This window comes from Pelobates fuscus, chromosome 13, assembly GCF_036172605.1.
Source record: "Pelobates fuscus isolate aPelFus1 chromosome 13, aPelFus1.pri, whole genome shotgun sequence".
Lineage (NCBI taxonomy): Eukaryota > Metazoa > Chordata > Amphibia > Anura > Pelobatidae > Pelobates > Pelobates fuscus.
In genome coordinates, this window is record NC_086329.1 from 9,993,414 (window position 1) to 10,000,184 (window position 6,771).

Consider the following 6,771-nt stretch of genomic DNA (forward strand, 5'->3'; position numbering starts at 1 on the left):
TCCGGCACTGACACTTTTTTTACAGGTTCAAAAGGTTTATTTGCGCACCTACATCTTTTATTTTATAATATTGAAATCAGACAACAAACCCAACTTAGAGTTGAAGAATGCCGTTGTTACAGTAACCAATTTGCAGAGAGATATATCTTTACCATTTTTAACATCTTCTTTTACTATCAACAAAGGGAAGGTATATTTGGAGTACCCTATACCCGTACCTGTATATGTGACATTTGTTGATTGAAATTGGTTATTCTGAATTTGTATTTTTCCTGTTTATCATGAGAGTAATGCCTGATCATAAGGATTATATTTTTTGAAAAGACTAATTGTAACCAGATACAATTTGCCTTTATTCTCTCCATAACTTTTACATTTATGGTGAAGTACCTGTAATTGTGGTTCTAGGACCTTAGTCATTATCTGTCCCCCCCCCCTCTGCAGTGACACACCAGAGGTGTTCCTGAAACATAGAACCCGCTGGCAAATCCACTCACCCACTCCATGTCTAATAATAAAACCTTCGCACAACTCCCAAGGTTACAAAGTGATGCTTTTCTGTTTGAAGGGCAAGGTCCGGAGCTATGGTTAAGGGCATAGAACAGGGATAGGCAACCTTCAGCCCTCCAGATGTTGTGGACTACATTCCCCATAATGCCGACAAATCATCATGGGAGGTGTAGTCCAAAACATCTGGAGTGCCAAAGGTTGCCTATGCCTGGCATAGAATATTTAGGTGTTCATATGAACTCTTGATATCTATTTATTGTCATTTTTTTTTTCACTGAAGTGATAATTCAAGGTGAATTCAGAGTTAATTTAAAATGAAGGTGAAAACAGCCAACTTCTATCACCCCTGGGTGAATCATTGGGTGACAATATACAACCCCAAAATAATCGCAAAATAAACAAAGTCGCCCTGTGCATTTTCACATACCTTTGTATCTACATCATTAAATGATGTTTTAGTACTATTGTGTTGTAATACAATATAATCTCGCCTTTTGCATGCGTCCTAAGCCATGAATCAAAACCGTATTCCCTTAGGATTTTTTCACCCAAGGGACAAATCACTAATGAGAAAAGATTCCTATAAAACCCAGATTACTAATTAACCCAAATTAGGAGAACAAAGATTGGCAGCTGAAATGAAAATGTCTAAAAAATCAAGTATTTAAACTTGCACTCAGCTCCCATCAATCCTAGGCAGCTCTAATCTCTAGGCTGTTAAAGAGATCAATGGTGCCTTGTCAAACGAGAAATCTAAAATGTTCATATTTCAAAAGCTTTTAGCCCTTTTAGACGACTATATTTAACAGTATATCTACCCAGTGTTAGCATAATTAGAGGACTAAATGCTTTTATATTAGTAATAGAATTGCCATTTTTCTTCTGCACAAAAAGCTTTTAATACCAGTAAATCAAGTCCCCCCCCCCCCCCCCCCCCCCGTCTCATTGCTGGGTCTGAACAGATGTAAATGGTTCTATTGTACGATTCACAGCAGAACAATGGTGTATGGGACAAAAGAGTTTTTGCTGATTTGCAGAGTGCTGTCGATACCCTGCACACAGTGACACGCGTCACCATAATAAGAAATAATCGCTCATTTATTGTTATGAGTTAGTGCCATTACTTAGTCATTAACTGTCTCTCTGCCAGCACAGGAGCATGTACCCAGCATTCCTTCAGTAACTTTACCGTAATGTAATATATTTGGATGTTTATGTATCGTTTTGAGAATTACAACAACAGAGCGACTAACAGAGATTGTAAGAGGCACAACATCAATAGATTAGCCGCCCATGTATTTACAGAGGTTAAAGTGGCTTTTTTTTGTTTATAGGGTCTCAGTAACATTTAAGATATTTGCATATTTACAAATATTTATGTAGCTTCATGTAGTGACCATTAGAAGAAGCAGAAGGAAGTTATACTAACCTGAAGATCTCCCACGAGGGTGCCGCCATCTTATATCTTCAGCTTGTGGCATTTTGTATGCCAGGAGCCACGTCACTGAGATCTAGGATACTGCAGTTAGAAGAAGCCTCTCTCCCACCGTCCTCCAGACACGTTTTATATTTTGTCAAATTCTCTCAAGCTTGCCATTGTCCATAAGTCAAAGTAGTTCCTACTTTTATTCTGTGATATATTTTGATTACACTGACATGCCCTCAACATACCAGCGCAGTCAACGTCAGTATCTCATCAAGATTATATCTTTCTTTAAAAACTCAAAACGTATCTAGAAGTTACAGAGATGCTTTAAGATCTGTAATGTGCTAGTTATGTCTTGTTTGTAAGAAAAAGTAATAATTAAAAATGTAGTTTCTAATTATTTTAGGAACAGTTTGTTCTCTTACCTGGGTCTGTGCTGAGCTCTGATGCTCCCTGCCTTGTTTGGTGACATGCTACCGAGTTCTGCAGAGTTGACGGCCAAGGTCTATGCCTTCGCCTTTTACTGGCTGAGAGCATCAGCCAATAGGTGACTTTCTGTGCAATGAAATATACACAGAATTAACATTAGTCACCAAGAACACTAGTTCTGTCTTGGCTGATGACACCCCAATGATGTCGCTGGAGGTGGAGTTACACCCCAGGCAGCACAGGGGGTAAACTCTATATGTGCAGCTGTCACAGTAAGAATGCACTAAAACTCAGAACTTAGAACAACAAATAGAGACAAATTGAATAATGTAGCCAAGGTCAAACGTAGATACAATCTGGGTTCTGGAATACAGAAAATCAGGAAAAAGTAATAGACTAGCCTGATCAGGGTTACAGAGGTACTCAATATCCAGAAACAAGCCAAGGTCAATAAAAGAAAATACAGACAAGGGTATACGAATGCACTAAAATGGTACGGAAACCAGAATCCATGATAGGGCACAGTAAATGATTCCAAATACTTTAAATAGTGTTAGGTGATTAATGATCGATTCACGTCACGCATGCGACCCAAACACATGTGGGAAGGAGTTTTCCGGAGTAATGTGGAAAATGGTGGAGCGGCATGCCTTGTGTCTCCATGCAAAAGCAGCATCCACTATACTGCTGGGAGACAGACCACGTCTAGGACTCACTCTAGCAACATGTGTGGAACACCGCTCCTATTATTGGTGAGCTGTGCATAGTGAAACATTGCACGTAGAGACTCCAGGCACCATGACCACTTCAAATCCACCCCTTAAGGTTGACTCAGAGAAGCTGAAAGCATCCACAGTTGGTGATATTGACCAAAACCACAATTTTTGTGAAACTCCTTAGCTTTGACAATCCAAATGAGTCGCTGGTACTTAACAATGACCTAAGACATACGAAAGAGATCACTTTCAAGATTGAATGAACCAACCCACGATGCGGGAACAGACATGAGCTAAACTCCTGAAAGAGGAACAATGGAAGAAGGAGAATAAGGACCAAGCTGAAGTCAAAGTATCACAAGATATCTGCGTGAACACAACCGACAGAGGTCAGACTAGAGGCAGAAAATAAAGATCTGATATAATCAGTGTTCAATCAGAATGGTCAAACAATGATTCGGGTCACAGGCAATGAATAAAGAGGTCAGATGGAATGCTCCAGGTTAGACCATATAAAGACATGGACAGGAGAGAAGTTTAAATTATCTGAATAAGCACAGCCTAATGGAATGATTAGACCCAGGTGGAGTGAGCAAGACCTGGAGACAGGAAATAGCCAGGAACAAATAGGACATGTGAAGCTCTGGGAATGAAGAGGCAAGAACAGGCCGGCAGTTATAGCATTGTTACATAGTATCAAATCGATTCACCACCCGATACAGTGCGTAGTGTTTATCTCTTGCCAAACCGTGATGATCGGTCGTGGAATCTAACAGGAAATCAGAAAAAACAATAATCCAAGACAAAATCCTAAAGTCAAAGCACTGTCAATGGTCTCCAAGCTAAATATTCAAAGGACAGGCCGTGGAGACACACCAGACATGCAAACTGGAAAAATGAACAAACCAGTCCATGCACATTTTTTTGAACACAAACACTCCATTTCTCTGTTAAAATGGCAAATTATTGACTCTGTCCCCATAAATCTACAGGCCAAGACAGACAAACACTCCTGAAAAAATGGGAGGCTTTCTGGATCCACACCTTCGATTCCTTGGAGCCCGAAGGGTTGAACGGGGATTTTGATGTGTCTCTTCTTTTATTTCAAACTCAGCATATTTACCACCTTGTTTTGTTTCATTTTGTGTATTTATGTTTTTCTGCGTGTGCTAATTCTTTTCCTCTAGGGGTACTAAGTGCACCTATTTGGCTGTGGCTCCCTGCTGTGCAGTAGATAGACTGCAGGAATTCGAATGGAAGATTGGATTGCTACATAGTATCCAGATAAGTGTTTGTTTAATGGTTACAAGTGTCCTTCTCGTGCAATGTGATACAATGCAGGAAACACATTAACTATTTTTGTTGCTAGTATTTTGCCGTACATAGAATGTAACACGTTATGCCATTCATATTGAGAAACAGTTAATTGTATATTTATATAATATATTTATTATTGTATTAATTGTATATTTATATATGTGTCTTTTCTACCTTTTGCTCTGGTATGGTAAAGGTTACTCTTTCGTTTAATTTGTTTCACCCTTTCGGTGTTTCTTGTAATTAAACAGATGTTTAAGCTGCACATTGTATTCCGGAATCTAGGCTTGATAAAGACCCTGAGGATGGGTCGAAACGTTGCCGGTTCCACGCAGGAGGAATACAGCTTTGTAATTTATTTGGGTGTTGCGGCTCCTTATGGTTTTTTTTATACTGTCTATTGGATTATTGGAAGATTTGCACCCAAATTTTGAATGTTCCGTAGAAACACACCAGTGAGAGCACTTACCTTATGATAATCTGTGTTTGAATTTTGTGCAAATCCACTGAAATGATCAGATCTGATGCTGATTGTAAAACTCACCAGAAAAGGCAAGTTGACTCATTTTGTTGGAGCTATTATTGTTACATTTTCTGGAGATACGTTTTATTTGTATTGTCAAAAAGAGATAATTTTTCAGTTTCATTATTTTATCTCATAATTGCAATCAATGTGAAGATCCAGATCTGCTTTTTTTTTTTTACATTACATTGAAACAGTATGCCAGTCTGAAAACTATGGCAAGGGATTCTTTAGTCATTAGACATAGGATTAAAGGGACGCTATAGGCACCAAAACAACTTGAGCTTAATGAAGCGGTTTTGGTGAATAGATCATGCTCCTGCAGTCTCTCTGCTCAATTATCTGCCAAAATAGAGGGGGGAACGTGCCGTCTCTGGATACCTGTCACCAGCATGCTGTGACTGCTCCAGGCTGGTAATGATGCAGCAATAACGCAGCCAGCGGGTTAAACTTGTAACTTGCAGTGTTTTATAGGGAAATGCAGCACATACAGACTCCAGACACCATAACCACTTCAAATCCCTAAAGTAGTCATGGTGCTTGGAGTAAATACAATTCGGTGTTCATTGATACTGGGCACTCATTCCAGCTGAATTTATCCAGATTGCTCCCATTGAACGATAACCTGGGCAGATTATTATCTAAGAATTTCGTAAATGGACCCATTTGCCTCTAACTGCATAATTCAGTCAACAACCGATGTGACATTTCTGCCTTAACTAAGCCGGTAACAGCTGTTAGTGTTCCTTGATGATGAAAAATGATTGACGTCAATCTAACTTTTGTACGACATATAATGGAGTTGCACAAACAATGCACGCTTATTGAGAGGTAGATTCAAAAAAACAACTTGGCCTAAGGCTGGAGTGCAGGGATGGGCCTGAGACACGTCTTCGTGATGGTTGAATTCCTGACTACTATAGCTGAACTGAATTCTCTGTGATCTTGGCATTAACTTCAAAAACAAGCGTTACCTTCAAATAAAGAAATATACTGTGATATGTATATATAAAGCACAGTCGCGTATTGTTACCTTATGTCAGGGGGTGCCCAAAAGGTAGGTCTCCAGATGTTGTAGAACTACAACTCACATGATCATTTGCATGCCTTTAGAATTACAAAGGATCATGGGAGTTGTAGTTTTAAAACGTCTGGGCATTGACCTTTTGGGCACCGCTGCCCTGTGTCCTCTTCCTAGAGTCTAATAAAAGAGGCTCCGCTGCTTTACGCCCTAGCAATCCCTATATGTCAATCTACAGTCATTGCACTCACTTTAAGTAAAATCAGTATGAGCACAGGTTGTATTTTTTTTAAATTAGAGTTTCTTTCTGACGTGGTGTTAACTTCCGCATCTGTGCAAACCCTACATTTTGCAAGATGCAGCCACTATTTAAAAAAGAAAAAAAAAAAAAGTCACTTTTGCAAAAGAGTTAAGTATGCAATTGTTATTACATTTAAAGGAATATTTAAATCACCAAAACAACTTCAGTTCATTAATACACAGTAATACGCAGAGTGTGCACTAATGATCTCAGCTTATCATCTGGATGCCTATGAAGTGTCATCTTACACGCTCAATCAATCACCGATACCCTACCTGGCAGAGGCAGAGAGGAAGAGATCTAAGGGGGCTGATGGGGCGGGCGCCAGAGCCCTGAATTTGTTGTTAAAATATTACAATTTTCAAAATACACAGCAAACATGTCGGGTGTATCCTGTGTAAATATTACTGTATTTTCAGTAAAGAAAAGAATGAAAAATGAAAGTTCAAATGTATAACTACAAAAAGTACAAATTTATAAAACAGTAAAAAAAAAAATGGTTAATGTAATTAAACCAGTTTTCCAACA